The sequence below is a fragment of the Chiloscyllium plagiosum genome, unplaced genomic scaffold (assembly GCF_037043375.1).
Source record: "Chiloscyllium plagiosum isolate Xiang-an unplaced genomic scaffold, Cpla_swu_hap1 HiC_scaffold_3, whole genome shotgun sequence".
NCBI classification, from domain to species: Eukaryota; Metazoa; Chordata; class Chondrichthyes; order Orectolobiformes; family Hemiscylliidae; genus Chiloscyllium; species Chiloscyllium plagiosum.
In genome coordinates this window covers 56,638,235-56,652,554 of record NW_028270141.1, presented here as the reverse complement: position 1 = coordinate 56,652,554, position 14,320 = coordinate 56,638,235, and positions in this window count along the sequence as shown.

The window sequence follows — 14,320 nt, the reverse complement described above, 5'->3', positions numbered from 1 at the left end:
TGGGATATCATGGCAATTACAGGACGGGCTCAGGGACGGACAGGACTGGCAGCTTAATGCCCTAGAATACAAATGCTATAGGAAGGATAGAAAGGGGGCAAGAGATGAGGGGGAGTGGCGTTTTTGATAAGGGTTACTGCTGTACTTAGGAAGGGTATTCCTGGAAACATGAATGTGTGGTGCTGGAAAAGCACAGCAGGTCAGGCAGCATCAGAGGAGCAGGAGAATAGACAATAGACAATAGGTGCAGGAGTAGGCCATTCGAGCCAGCACCACCATTCATTATGATCATGGCTGATCATCCTCAATCAGCAAAGTAAAAACCATGACTGCAGATGCTGGAAACCAGATTCTGGATTAGTGGTGCTGGAAGAGCACAGTAGTTCAGGCAGCATCCAAGGAGCAGTGAAATCAGATCCTGTTCCTGCCTTATCCCCATAATCCTTGATTCCACTATCCTTAAGAGCTCTATCCAACTCTTTCTTGAAAGTATCCAGAGACTTGGCCTCCACAGCCTTCTGGGGCAGAGCATTCCACACACTCACCACTCCCTGGGTGAAGAAGTTTCTCCTCAACCCTGTTCTAAATGGCTTACCCCTTATTTTTAAACGGTGTCCTCTGGTTCGGGACTCACCCATCAGCGGAAACATGCTTCCTGCCTCCAGAGTGTCCAATCCTTTAATAATTTTATACGTCTCAATCAGATCCCCTCTCAACCTTCTAAACTCAAGGATATACAAGCCCAATCGCTCCAATCTTTCAACGTTAAGATAGTCCCGCCATTCCAGGAATTGACCTCGTGAACCTACGCTGCACTCCCTCAATAGCCAGAATGTCTTTCCTCAAATTTGGAGACCAAAACTGCACACACAATATTCCAGGTGCAGTCTCACCAGGGCCCTGTACAGCTGCAGAAGAACCTCTTTGCTTCTATATCAATTCCTCTTGTTATGAAGGCTAGCATGCTATTAGCTTTCTTCACTGCCTGCTGTACCTGCATGCTTACTTTCATTGACTGATGTACAAGAACACCTAGATCTCATTGTAGATCTCCCTTTACCTAACTTGACTCCATTTAGGTAGTCCTGTTCTTGCCACCAAAGTGGATAACCACACATTTATCCACATTAAACTGCATCTGCCATGCGTCTGTCCACTCACCTAGCCTGTCCAGGTCACCCTGTAATCTCCTAACATCCTCCTCACATTTCACCCTGCTTTGTGGGATCAGCAAAATTACTAATATTACTTCTAATACCATCATCTATATCATTAATGTATATTGTAAAAAGCTGCGGTCCCAGCACTGATCCCTACGGTACCCCTTTGGTCACCGCCTGCCATTCCGAAAGGGAGCCGTTTATCACTACTCTTTGTTTCCTGTCAGCCAACCAATTTTCAATCCAAGTCAGTATTTTGCCCCCAGTACCATGCGCCATAATTTTGCTCACTAACCTCCTTTGTGGGACTTTATCAAAGGCTTTCTGAAAGTCTAGGTACACTACATCCACTGGATCTCCCTTGTCCATCTTCAGAGTTACATCATCAAAAAATTCCAGAAGATTAGTCAAACATGATTTCCCCTTCATAAATGCATGCTGACTCTGACCTATCCTGTTACTGCTATCCAGATGTGTCATAATTTCATCCTTTATAATTGACTCCAGCATCTGAGGTCAGACTAACTGGTCTATAATTCCCTGCTTTCTCTCTCCCTCCTTTCTTAAAAAGTGGGACAACATTAGCCACCCTCCAATCTGCAGGAACGGATCCTAAATCTATAGAACATTGTAAAATGATCACCAATGCATCCACGATTTCGAGAGCCACCTCCTTCAGTACCCTGGGATGTACACCATCAGGTCCCGGGGACTTATCAATCTTCAGACCTAACAGTCTCTCCAAAATCAATTCCTGGCAAATATAAATGCCCGTCAGTTCAGGTCCTTCAGCCACTATTACCTCTGGGAGATTGCTTGTGTCTTCCCCAGTGAACAAAGATCTGAAGTACCAATTCAACTCTTCTGCCATTTCTTTGTTCCCCGTAATATATTCACCTGTTTCTGTCTTCAAGGGCCCAATTTTAGACTTAACCATTTTTTTTTTCCTTTCACATATCTAAAAAAGCTTTTACTATCCTCCTTTATATTTTTGGCCAGTTTACCTTCATACCTCATTTTTTCTCTTCGTATGTCCTTCTTAGTAATCCTCTGTTGTTCTTTAAAAGCTTCCCAGTCCTCCGTTTTCCCACTCATCTTTGCTATGTTATACTTCTTCTCTTTTGACTTTATATGTTTCTTAACTTCCCTTGTCAGCCACGGCCACCCCTGCCTCCTCTTAGGATCTTTCTTCCTTTTTGGAATGAACTGATCCTGCAACTTCTGCATTATACCCAGAAGTACACTGCCATCCCTGCTAGAGTATTGCACCATTGAACTTTGGCCAGCTCCTCCCTCATAGCTCCATAGTTCCCTATATTCAACTGAAATATTGTCACTACCGACTGTACCCTCTCCCTTTCAAATTGCAGATTAAAGCTTATTGTATTATGGTCACTACCTCTTTATGGCTCCTTCACTTCGAGGTCCCTGATCAAATCCGGTTTGTTGCACAACACCAGATCCAGAATTGCCTTCTCCCTGGTAGGGTCCAGCACCAGCTGTTTTAAGAATCCATCTCGGAGGCACTCCACAAACTCCCTTTCATGAGGTCCAGTACCATCCTGATTCTCCCAGTCTACCTGCATGTTGAAATCCCCCATAACAACTGTAGTAATATCTTTGCGACAGGCCAATTTCAGCTCCTTATTCAACTTACACCGTACATCCAGACTACTGTTTGGGGCCCGTAAATAACTCCCATGAGGGTCTTTCTACCCTTAGAATTTCTCATCTCTATCCATACTGACTGTACATCCCCTGATTCTAGGTCCTCCCATGTAAGGGACTGAATATCATTCCTTACCAACAGGGCCACCCCACCCCCTCTGCCCATCAGTCTGTCCTTATGATAGTACGTATAGCCTTCAATATTCATTTCCCAGGCCTTGTCCACTTGAAGCCACGTCTCCATTATCCCCACACCATCATAACTGCCAATTTCCAAATGATCCTCAAGTTCATCCACCTTATTTCTAATGCTTGGTGCATTCACATTTTTAATTCGTTACTCCCCTCACCCTTCCTATCAATCCCTATTTCACTCAACCTTACGGCATGATCCCTTTTTGAGTTTTCTGCTCCATTGATACCGTTGTCTTTCTTGACTTCTCTTGTTCTAACTTTCCCTTCAATTTGTGGGTGGCACGGTGGCACAGTGGTTAGCACTGCTGCCTCACAGTGCCAGAGACCCGGGTTCAATTCCCGCCTCAGGCGACTGACTGTGTAAAGTTTACACGTTCTCCCCGTGTCTACGTGGGTTTCCTCCGGGTGCTCCGGTTTCCTCCCACAGTCTAAAGATGTGCAGGTCAGGTGAATTGGCCATGCTAAATTGCCCGTAGTGTTAGGTAAGGGGTAATACGTAGGGGTATGGGTGGGTTGTGCTTCGACAGGTCGGTGTGGACTTGTTGGGCCAAAGGGCCTGTTTCCACATTGTAATCTAATCTAATCTTTCCTTCTTAAACTTCCAGTTTGTTCCCTCCCCCCTCCCCCCCGCTATTTAGTTTAAACGCAGCTGTGTTGCAATGGCAAACCTGCCTGCCAGAATGCTGGTCCCCCACCTATTAAGGTGCAACCCATCCCTCTTGTATAATTTATCCTTCCTGCAAAACATACCCCAGTGATCCAAGAATTTAAATCCTTGCTTCCTGCACCAGTTCCCCAGCCACAGTATGTGGATGTACCTACGAGAGAAGGTGCAAAACTTGACCTACTCTTGGGAAATAAGGCAGGACAAATGACTGAGGTGTCAGTGGGGGAGTATTTTGGGTCCAGCGACCATAATTCTATTAGTTTTAAAATAGTGATGGAAAAGGATAGACTGGATCTAAAAGTTCAAGTTCTAAATTGGAGAAGGCCAATTTTGAAGGTATTAGGCAAGAACTTTCAAAAGTTGATTGGGTGCAGATGTTTGCAGGTAAAGGGACGGCTGGAAAATGGGAAGCTTTCAAAAACGAAATAACAAGTCCAGAGACAACATGTTCCTGTTAGGGTGAAAAGCAAGACTGGTAGGTGTATGGAATGCTGGATGACAACAGAAATTGAGGCTTTAGTCAAGTAAAAGGAGGAAGCATGTGTCAAGTACAGACAGCAGAGATTGAGTGAATCTTTAGAAGAGCATAAAGGTACTAAGAATCTACTTCAGAGGGAAAGTAGGAGGGCAAAAAGGGGACATGAGATAGCTTTGGCAAATAGAGTTAAGGAGAGTCCAAAAGGATTATATAAACACATTAAGGACAAAAGGATAACTAGGGAGAGAATAGGGTCCCTCAAAGATCAGCAAGGCAATTGATGTATGGAATAGCAGAAAATGGGGTATATACTGTGGAGAAGGACATGGAGGATATTGAATATGGGGAAATAGATGATGACATTTTGAAAAATGTCCATATGACAAAGGAGCTGATGCTGAATGTCTTAAAACATATCCCCCTCCTCTAACCGGAAGAAAAAGACCCTGTAAGATTAGATTAGATTAGATTACAGTGTGGAAACAGGCCCTTCGGACCAACAAGTCCACACCGACCCGCCGAAGCGCAACCCACCCATACCCCTACACTTACCCCTATACCCAACATTATGGGCAATTTAGCATGGCCACTTCACCTGACCTGCACATTTTTTTTTGGACTGTGGGAGGAAACCGGAGCACCCGGAGGAAACCCACGCAGACACGGGGAGAATGTGCAAACTCCACACAGTCAGTCGCCTGAGGCGGGAATTGAACTCAGGTCTCTGGCGCTGTGAGGCAACAGTGCTAACCACTGTGCCACCGTGCCGCCCACATTGAAAAAGGTAAGGCTTTTATTTCTTTCCTTTCTTTTTCATTTATTTAAGAGCATTGTTTAGTTTCAGTTAGTTCATATAAAGCAAACTTACAATGGCAGGTGACCTCAGACCCATGGCATGTACCTCTTGCTTGATGTGGGCGCTTAGGAACGTGTCTGACATTCCTGCCTCTTACACTTGCAAGAAGTGTGTCCAGCTGCAGCTGTTGTTTGACCACATGATGGCTCTGGAGCTGCGGATAGACTCATTGTGGAGCATCCGCGATGCTGAGGATGTCATGGATAGCACGTTTAGTGAACTGGTCACACTGCAGGCTAGGTTTGCTGAGGGAAACAGTGAATAGGTGACCAAAAGACAGAAAAAGAGTAGGAAAACAGTGCAGGTGTCCCCTACGGTCATCTCCCTCCAAAACAGGTGTATCGTTTTGGGTACTGTTGGGGGAGATGGCTCAACAGGGGAGGGCAGCAGTTGTCAAGATCGTGGCACCATGGCGGGCACTGCTGTTCAGAAGGGCGGGAAAAAGACTCGTAGAGCCATAGTCATAGGGGATTCTATTGTGAGGGGAGTAGATAGGCGGTTCTGTGGCCGAAAACGGGACTCCTGGATGGTATGTTGCCTTCCAGATGCTCAGGTCAGGGATGTCACTGATCGGCTGCAGAGCATTCTAAAATGGAAGGGTGAACAGCCAGTTGTCTTGGTGCATATAGGCACCAACGATATAAGTAGAAAGCGAGATGAGGTCTTGAAAGATGAATTCAGGGAGCTAGGAGAGAAGTTAAAGGGGAGAACTTCAAAGGTAGTGATCTCGGGATTACTACCAGTGCCACGTGCTAGCCAGCGTAGAAATGAAAAAATAGGCAGGATGAACACACGGCTTGAGAGATGGTGTAGGAGGGAGGGGTTCAGATTTGTTGGACATTGGGGCCGGTTCTGGGGAAGGTGGGACTATTACAAAAGGGACGGTCTACATCTGAACCAGACCGGAACCTATGTCCTTGGGGGAGTTTTTGCTACTGCTGTTGGGGAGGTTTTAAACTAATGTGGCAGGGGACTGGGAACCAGAAGAGAAGACAAGTAGGCAGCGAGGTGGAGACTGGAGACTGTCAGAATTATGAAGATAACATTAATAAAGGGAAGAATAGGCAGAGAGCAGGTGAGCGCAAAAGAACTGGTGGCCTGAAATTCATCTACTTTAATGCATGGGGTATAGTGTGTAAGGCAGATGAACTTAGGGCTTGGATTTGTGCCTGGGAATATGACATTATTACCATCACAGAGACTTGGTTGAAGGAAGGGCATAATGATTGGCAACTAAATGTTCCAGGATATAGATGCTTCAGACGGGACAGGGAGGCAAGTAAAAGAGGGGGTGGAGTTGCATTGCTGGTCAGGGACGATATCACAGCTGTACTAAAGGAGGACACTATGACGGTCTTGGGTAGTGAAGCATTATGGGTGGAGCTGAGAAACAAGAAGGGTGCAGTTACATTGTTGGGGCTGTATTACAGACCTCCCAACAGTGAGCGTGAGGTAGAAGAACAAATAGGTAAATAGATTATGAATAGATGTAGAAGTAATAGGGTAGTGGCGATGGGAGATTTTAATTTTCCCAACATTGACTGGGATATACTTAGCATCAGAGGTCTGGATGGAGTAGAATTTGTACGAAGCATCCAGGAGAGTTTTCTAGAGCAGTAAGTCAATAGTCCGACGAGAGAAGGGGCCATATTGGACCTGGTACTGGGGAACCTGCCAGGACAAGTGGTAGAAGTTGCGGTGGGGGATATCTTTGGGAACAGTGACCACAATTCTGTAAGTTTTAGAATACTTGAAGATAAAGAGGAGAGTGACCCTCAGGGAAGAGTACCAATCTGGGCCAAAGCCAATTATATCAAAATTAGGCAGGAGCTGGGAAATGTGGATTGGACACAGCTATTTGACGGGAATCCACATTTGAGATGTGGGAGGCTTTCAAAGATAGGTTAACGGTAGTGCAGGATAGGCATGTCTCGTTGAAGGCAAAGGATAGGAAGTGCAAGATTCGTGAACCGTGGATGACAGGAGAAATTGTATGACTAGCCAAGAGGAAAAGGGAAGCGTACATAAGGTCTCGGCAGCTAAGAAAAGAACGGGCCCTGGAGGAATATCGGAAGAATAGGACAAGTCTTAAATAAGGAATCAAGCGGGCGTAAAGGGGTCATGAAATAGCTTTAGCGAGCAGAATTAAGGAAAATCCCAAAGCATTTTATTCTTATATAAGAAGCAAGCGGGTAACTAGAGAAAGGATTGGTCCACTAAAAGATAATGAAGGAAGGCTGTGTGCCGAACCTGAGAGAATGGGTGAGATTCTGAATGATTACTTTGCATCAGTGTTCACTGAGGAGCGGAACATGATGAATCTTGAGATTAGAGATAGAGGTTTGATTAGTCTGGATCACGTTGGCATAAGTAGGGAAGATGTGTTGGGTAGGCTAGTGGCTATTAAGGTGGACAAATCCCCAGGACCGGATGGGATCTATCCCGGGTTGCTGAGGGAGGCGAGAGAGGAAATAGCTGGGGCACTGACAGATATATTTGTGGTATCCTTAAATACAGGTGAGGTGCCGGAAGACTGGAGGGTAGCTTGTGTTGTCCCCCTGTACAAGAAGGGTAGTAGGGATATTCTGGGTAACTACAGACCAGTGAACTTGACATCGGTGGTGGGGAAGTTGCTGGAGAGGATACTAAGAGATAGGATCTATTTATAGCTTAGAAGTGATAGGCATCATGGTTTTGTGCAGGGGAGATTGTGCTTGACCAACTTAATAGAGTTCTTCGAGGAAGTGACCAAGTTGTTACATGAAGGAAGGGCTGTTGATGTAGTATACATGGACATCATTAGTAAGGCATTTGATAAGATTCCCCATTGTAGACTAATGGAAAAAGTGAAGTCACAAGGTGTGCAGGGTGTTCTAGCTAGGTGGATAAAGAACTGGGTAAACTGGTTGAGCAACAGGAGGCAGAGAGTAGTAGTTGAAGAGTGGTCAAGAAGGCATATAATATGCTTGCCTTCATTGGACAGGGTATCGAGTATAAGAGCTGGCAAGTCATGTTAAAATTGTACAAGACATTGGTTCGGCCGCATTTAGAATACTGTGTACAGTTCTGGTCGCCACATTACCAAAAGGATGTGGATGCTTTGGAGAGGGTACAGAGAAGGTTTATGAGGATGTTGCCTGGTATGGAAGGTGCTAGCTATGAAGAGAGGTTGAGTAGGTTAGGTTCATTTTCACTAGGAAAAAGGAGATTGAGGGGGGACCTGATTGAGGTTTACAAAATCATGAAGGGTATAGACAGGGTGGATAGAGACAAGCTTTTTCCCAGGGTGAAGGATTCAATAACGAGAGGTCATGCTTTCAAGGTGAGAGGTGGAAAGTTTAAGGGGGATACACGCGGCAAGTACTTCACACAGAGGGTGGAACACGTTGCCAGCAGAGGTGGTAGAGGCAGGCATGGTAGATTCATTTAAGATGCGTCAGGACAGATGCATGAGCAGGTGGAGAGCATGGGGATACAAATGCTTAGGAATTGACCAACAGGTTTCGACAGTACATTTGGATCGGCTCAGGCTTGAAGGGCCGAAGGGCCTGTTCCTGGGCTGTAAATTTTCTTTGTTCTTTGTACAAAGAGGGGATAAATACCCAGAACCTGATCAGGTGTACCCTAGAACTCTGTGGGGAGCTAGGGAAGTGATTGCTGGGCCCCTTGCATATTTGGATAATCAACAGTCACAGGTGAGGTGCCAGAAGACTGGAGGTTGGCTGACGTGGTGCCACTATTTAAGAAAGGTAGCAAGGAAAGGTCAGGGAACTGTAGAAAGGTGAGCCTAACATTGGTAGTACGCATGAAGTTGGAGGGAATCCTGAGGGACAGGATTTACATGTATTTGGAAAGGCAAGGACAATTAGGGATAGTCAAAATGGCTTTGTGCATGAGAAATTAAGTCTCATTAATTTGATTGATTTTTTTTGAAGTAGTAACAAGGAAAATTGATAAGGACAGAGCAGTGAACATGATTTAAATAGACTTCAGTAAGGCATTCGACAAGTTTCTCATGGTAGACTGATTAGCGAGATTAGACCACGTGGAATCCAGTGAGAACTAGCCACTTCGATACAGAACTGGCTCAAAGGTAGATGACAGTGGGTGGGGGTGGAGGGTTGCCTTTCTGACTTGAGGCCTTTGACCAGTGGTATGCCAGAAGGATTGGTGTTGGGTCCACTGCTTTTCATAATTTATATAAATGATTTGGATGGCAACATAGGGGCTATAGTTATTAAGTTTACAGATGACACTAAAATTGGAGGTGTAGAGAACGGCAAAGAAAGTTATCTCAGAGTACAATGGGATTTTCATCAGATAGGCCAATGGGCTTTGGAGTGACAGATGGAATTCAATTTAGATAAATGTGAGGTGCTGCACTTTGGAAAGGAAAATCAGGACAGGACTTATACACTTACTGAACAAAGAGACCTTAGAGTGCAGGTTCATAGTTGCTTGAAAGTGGAGTTGCAGGTAGATAGGATAGTGAAGAAAGCATTAGGTATGCTTTCCTTTATTAGTCAAAGCATCGAGTATAGGAGTTGGGAGGTCATAATGCAGCTGTCCAAGGGATTATTCAGGCCATTTTTGGATTATTGTGTGCAATTCTGGTCTCCTCCTATTGGAATGATGTTGTGAAACTTGAAAGGGTTCAGAAAAGATTTAAAAGGATGTTGCCAGTGTTGGAGGGTTTGAGCTATAGCAGTAGACTTGCCAACATTACGGGCATCTAAATGATCATGGGATAGACATATGGATGAAAATGGAATAGTGAAAGATAGATGGGCTTCAGATTGGTTCCACAGGTCATCGCAACATTGAGGACCGAAGGCCTTTAACTGTGCTGCAATGTTCTATTTTCTATAGGGAGAGACTGAATAGGCTGAGGGTGTTTTCCCTGGAATGTTAGAGGCTGCGAGGTGACCTTATAGAGGTTTATATAATTATAAGGGGCATGGATACGGTAAATAGACAAGGTCTTTCCCCGAGGGTGGGCAAGTCCAGAACTAGAGTGCTTAGGTTGAGGGTGAAGGGGGGAAAGATTTAACAGGGACCTAAAGGGCAAGTTTTTAATGCAGAGGATGGTGCGTAAATGAAGTGAGCTGCCAGAGGAAGTGGAGGATGGTGCATTTATAAACATTTAAAGGCATCTGGATAGGTATGTGAATAGGAAAGGTTTAGAAGGATATGGGCCATTTGCTGGCAAATGGGACCAGATTAATTTAAGATATCTGTCTGCTTGAACGAGTTGGACCAAAGCGTCTGTTTCTTTACTGCACATCTCTATGACACTATGACACTAAATAAGAGTAGAAAGTGACTTCATAATGGTGATTGAATTATTCAACACATCCTGTGCCAACTCTCTTACGTTTTCCAACCTTGCTGTGCTAAAGTCACAATCCCTGATCAATTCCTACTGTACACCCAGAATAGTTGAACAATAAAAGCTATGACTACACAATGGAGATTGATGATGGCCATTTACACTTAGAGGAGAAAGTGAGGTCTGCAGATGCTGGAGATCAGAGCTGGAAATGTGTTGCTGGAAAAGCGCAGCAGGTCAGGCAGCATCCAGGGAACAGGAGAATCGATGTTTCGGGCATAAGCCCTTCTTCAGGAATGGAAGAAGGGCTTATGCCCGAAACGTCGATTCTCCTGTTCCCTGGATGCTGCCTGACCTGCTGCGCTTTTCCAGCAACACATTTCCAGCCATTTACACTTACCTGTGATTAATTGGCATTCTGCAGTTCTCCTCTGTTCAGTTGCAACCCTGAAGAAATGAAGTATGAAGGTCCATTGATCTTGATTTGGAGTAAACTACAAACAATGGCTGGTGTGAAGTTCTCACAACAATTCTATCTCTGGGCATATCCAGCCATCTATTCTAATCTTATTTCTCAGCGATTTACACTGAGCTCTAAATGCTACAGGGTTTCATACAAATAGTTCTTAAATTTCTTGAAAGTTTCTGCCTCTCTATCATCTTTTCAGATAATGAGTTCCAGTTTCTCACAACACTCTGGGTGAAACACATTCCTTCAAATGCTCTCTAAACCTTCTGCTCCTTTCTTAAAACTATGCTCCATGTTTAATTAGATTACATTACTTCGATTATTTACAGTATGGAAACAGGCCCTTCGGCCCTACAAGTCCACACCAACCCGCCGAAGCGCAACCCATTCCCCTACATTCCCCATCACCTAACACTACGTGCAATTTAGCATGGCTAATTCACCTAACCTGCACATTTTTAGATTGTGGGCGGAAACCAGAGCACCCGGAGGAAACCCACACAGACATGGAGAGAATGTGCAAACTCCACACAGAGTCGCCTGAGGCGGGAATTGAACCCGGGTCTCTGGCGCTGTGAGGCAGCAGTGCTATCCACTGTGCCACCGTGCCGCCCACCCTTTTTTACTGACCCTTTTAAGGAGAAACATTTCTCTTCATCTGGAATAAAAACAAAACTTCCTGGAGAAACTCAGCAGGTCTGGCAGCACCTGTGGGGAAAAAGCTGAGTCAATATTTTGGATCCAGTGACCCTTCATCAGAACTGTTCTAATGGCATTATTTCTCTCTATCTTCCCTGGTTATACTCTTCATAGCTTTGTTAACTCTCAATCAGATCCCTCCTCAGCCTTCTCTACTTTAAGGAAAATAACCCTATTCTATCTAGTGTCTCTTCAACGCTGAATTTCTCCAACCCAGGCAATGTCCTGGCAAACCTCCTGTGCATCCTCTCCAATGCAATCACATCTTTCCTTTTGTGTTGTGACTAAGAACTGTGTCTTAACTAATGTCTTAAATAGCTCCACCTTCCGAGAGATGGTTGTGGAAACTTTCATGTCAACACAGTGTGAAGTTCGGAATGAGACAACCCATCACTTGGCATGTTACAAAAACATAGAACATAGAACAATACAGCGCAGAACAGACCCTTCGTCTGTCGATGTTGCGCCGACCTGTGAAGTATTCTCAGCTCGACCGCCTACACTATCCCATCATCATCCATGTGCTTATCCTAGGATTGTTTAAATCTCCCTAATGTGGCTGAGTTGACTACATTAGCAGGTAGGGCATTCCATGCCCTTATCACTCTCTGAGTAAAGAACCTGCCTCTGACACCTGTCTTAAATCTATCAACCCTCAATTTGCAGTTATGCCCCTTTGTACAAGCTGACGTCATCATCCTAGGAAAAAGACTGTCTACCTTATCTAATCCTCTGATCAATCTGATCAGTGTCTCTATCAAATCCCCTCTTAGCCTTCTTCTTTCTAATGAGAACAGACACAAGTCTCTCAGCCTTTCTTCATAAGACCTTCCCTCCAGACCAGGCAACATCCTGGTAAATCTCCTCTGCACCTTTTCTAATGCTTCCACAGCCTTCCCGAAATATGGCAACCAGAACTGTACACAATATTCCAAGTGTTTTGTATAGTTGCAGCATGATATTGCAGCTCCGGAACTCAATCTCTCTACGAATGAAATCTAAGCCTTCTTAACAGCACTATCAACCTGGGTGGCAACTTTCAGGGATCTATGTACATGGACTCCAAGATCCCTCTGCACATCCACACTACCAAGAATCTTTCCATTGACCCAGTACTCTGCCTTACTGCTATTCTTCCCAAAGTGCATTGCCTCACATTTAGCTGCATTGAACACGATTTGCCGCTTTTCAGCCCAATTCTGCAGTTTATCCAAATCCCCCTACAACCTGTAACATTCTTCCAAACTGTCCACTACTCCACCGACTTTTGTGTCATCTGCAAATTTACTAATCCATCCACCTATGCCTGCATCTAAGTCATTTATAAAAATGACAAACAACAGTGGTCCTAAAACACATCCTGGTGGCACACCAATAGTAACCGGACTCCAGGCTGAATATTTTCCATCAACCACTACTCACTGCCTTCTTTCAGAAAGCCAGTTTCTAATCCAAACTGCTAAATCAACCTCAATTCCATGCCTCTGAATTTTCTCCAACAGTCTACCATGTGGAACCTTACAAAAGGCTTTACTGAAGTCATGTATACCACGTCAACTGCCCTACCATCATCTACATGCTTGGTCACCTTCTATGAGGTTTGTGAGACACGACCTGCCCTTGACTATCTGAAATCGAATTGTTGCTTGATAAGGTGATTATAAATCTTATCTCTTGTAATCCTTTCCAAAACCTTTCCTACAACAGAAGTAAGGCTCACGAGTATGAGATAAATTTACTACAGCTGAGAAGATGGCTTCACTCCATTCAACACCCCAGCAGAATAATTAGGCTGAGGGAAGAGTCACTTGAGTTTACTATTTTTGAGAGTTTCTTGTGCCAGTGTGGACTTATCTATCTATCTTGTATGCCTGAAAGATGGGACTACATTAGGATAGTAAGAAACAGCGATGTCTGCCCCTGTAAAAGGTAAAGTTTACAAAATCATTGCTTTGGAAGAGGCATGGCAAAAACATTAGGTGGCACAGGTGTTTCTTGGTCATCCACTGTAATACTTCAATGAGCCCCAATTCTGTCCCCCCCTCCCAACTCCTCAACCTTGCCTTCTGACCAGCTATGCCAGGTGTTGCTCTATTATTACATAAGTGCAGAAAATGTTTGAGAAACTCCAGATCTTCTTGGTCATATAACGACAGATTTGTTACAGTGCAGAAGGAGACTGTTCGACGCATTGACGCAAGGTGCAGATGCAGACATGATGTCCTATCCTTTTCCCATATCCTTGCTCACTATTACTATCCAAATAATCAGCCAGTGCCCACATGAATGCCTCAGTTGAAGCTACTTCCACCAAATTTCCACTGGGGCGCTCCCCCCAAAGAAACCAAGGTATCCTTTGAAGGTAAAAGACTCACTGCAGAAATTCTCCTTAAACGGCACCTTCCAAACTATTTCCTTCTAGAAGGACAATAGCAGCATGGAAATATACATGGAAATCAAGCAAGTTCCATGCTAAGTTGTCCCATAGTGTTCAGGGATGTGTAGGCTAGGGGCATTAGTTGGGGGAAATGTAGAGTAATAGGGTAGGGGAATGGGATACTCTGAGGGTTGGTGTGGACTTGTTGGGCCAAATGGGCTGTTTCCACACTGGAGGGATTCTATGATTCTATGAACATAGAACAGCACAGCACAGGCCCTTCAACCCTCAATGTTGTGCCGACCTTTTACCCTACTCTTTTTTAAGATCAAACTAACCTATATACCCATAATTTTACTATAATCTATGTGCCTATTGAAGAGTCACCTAAATATCTCTAATGTATCTGACTCTACTACGAC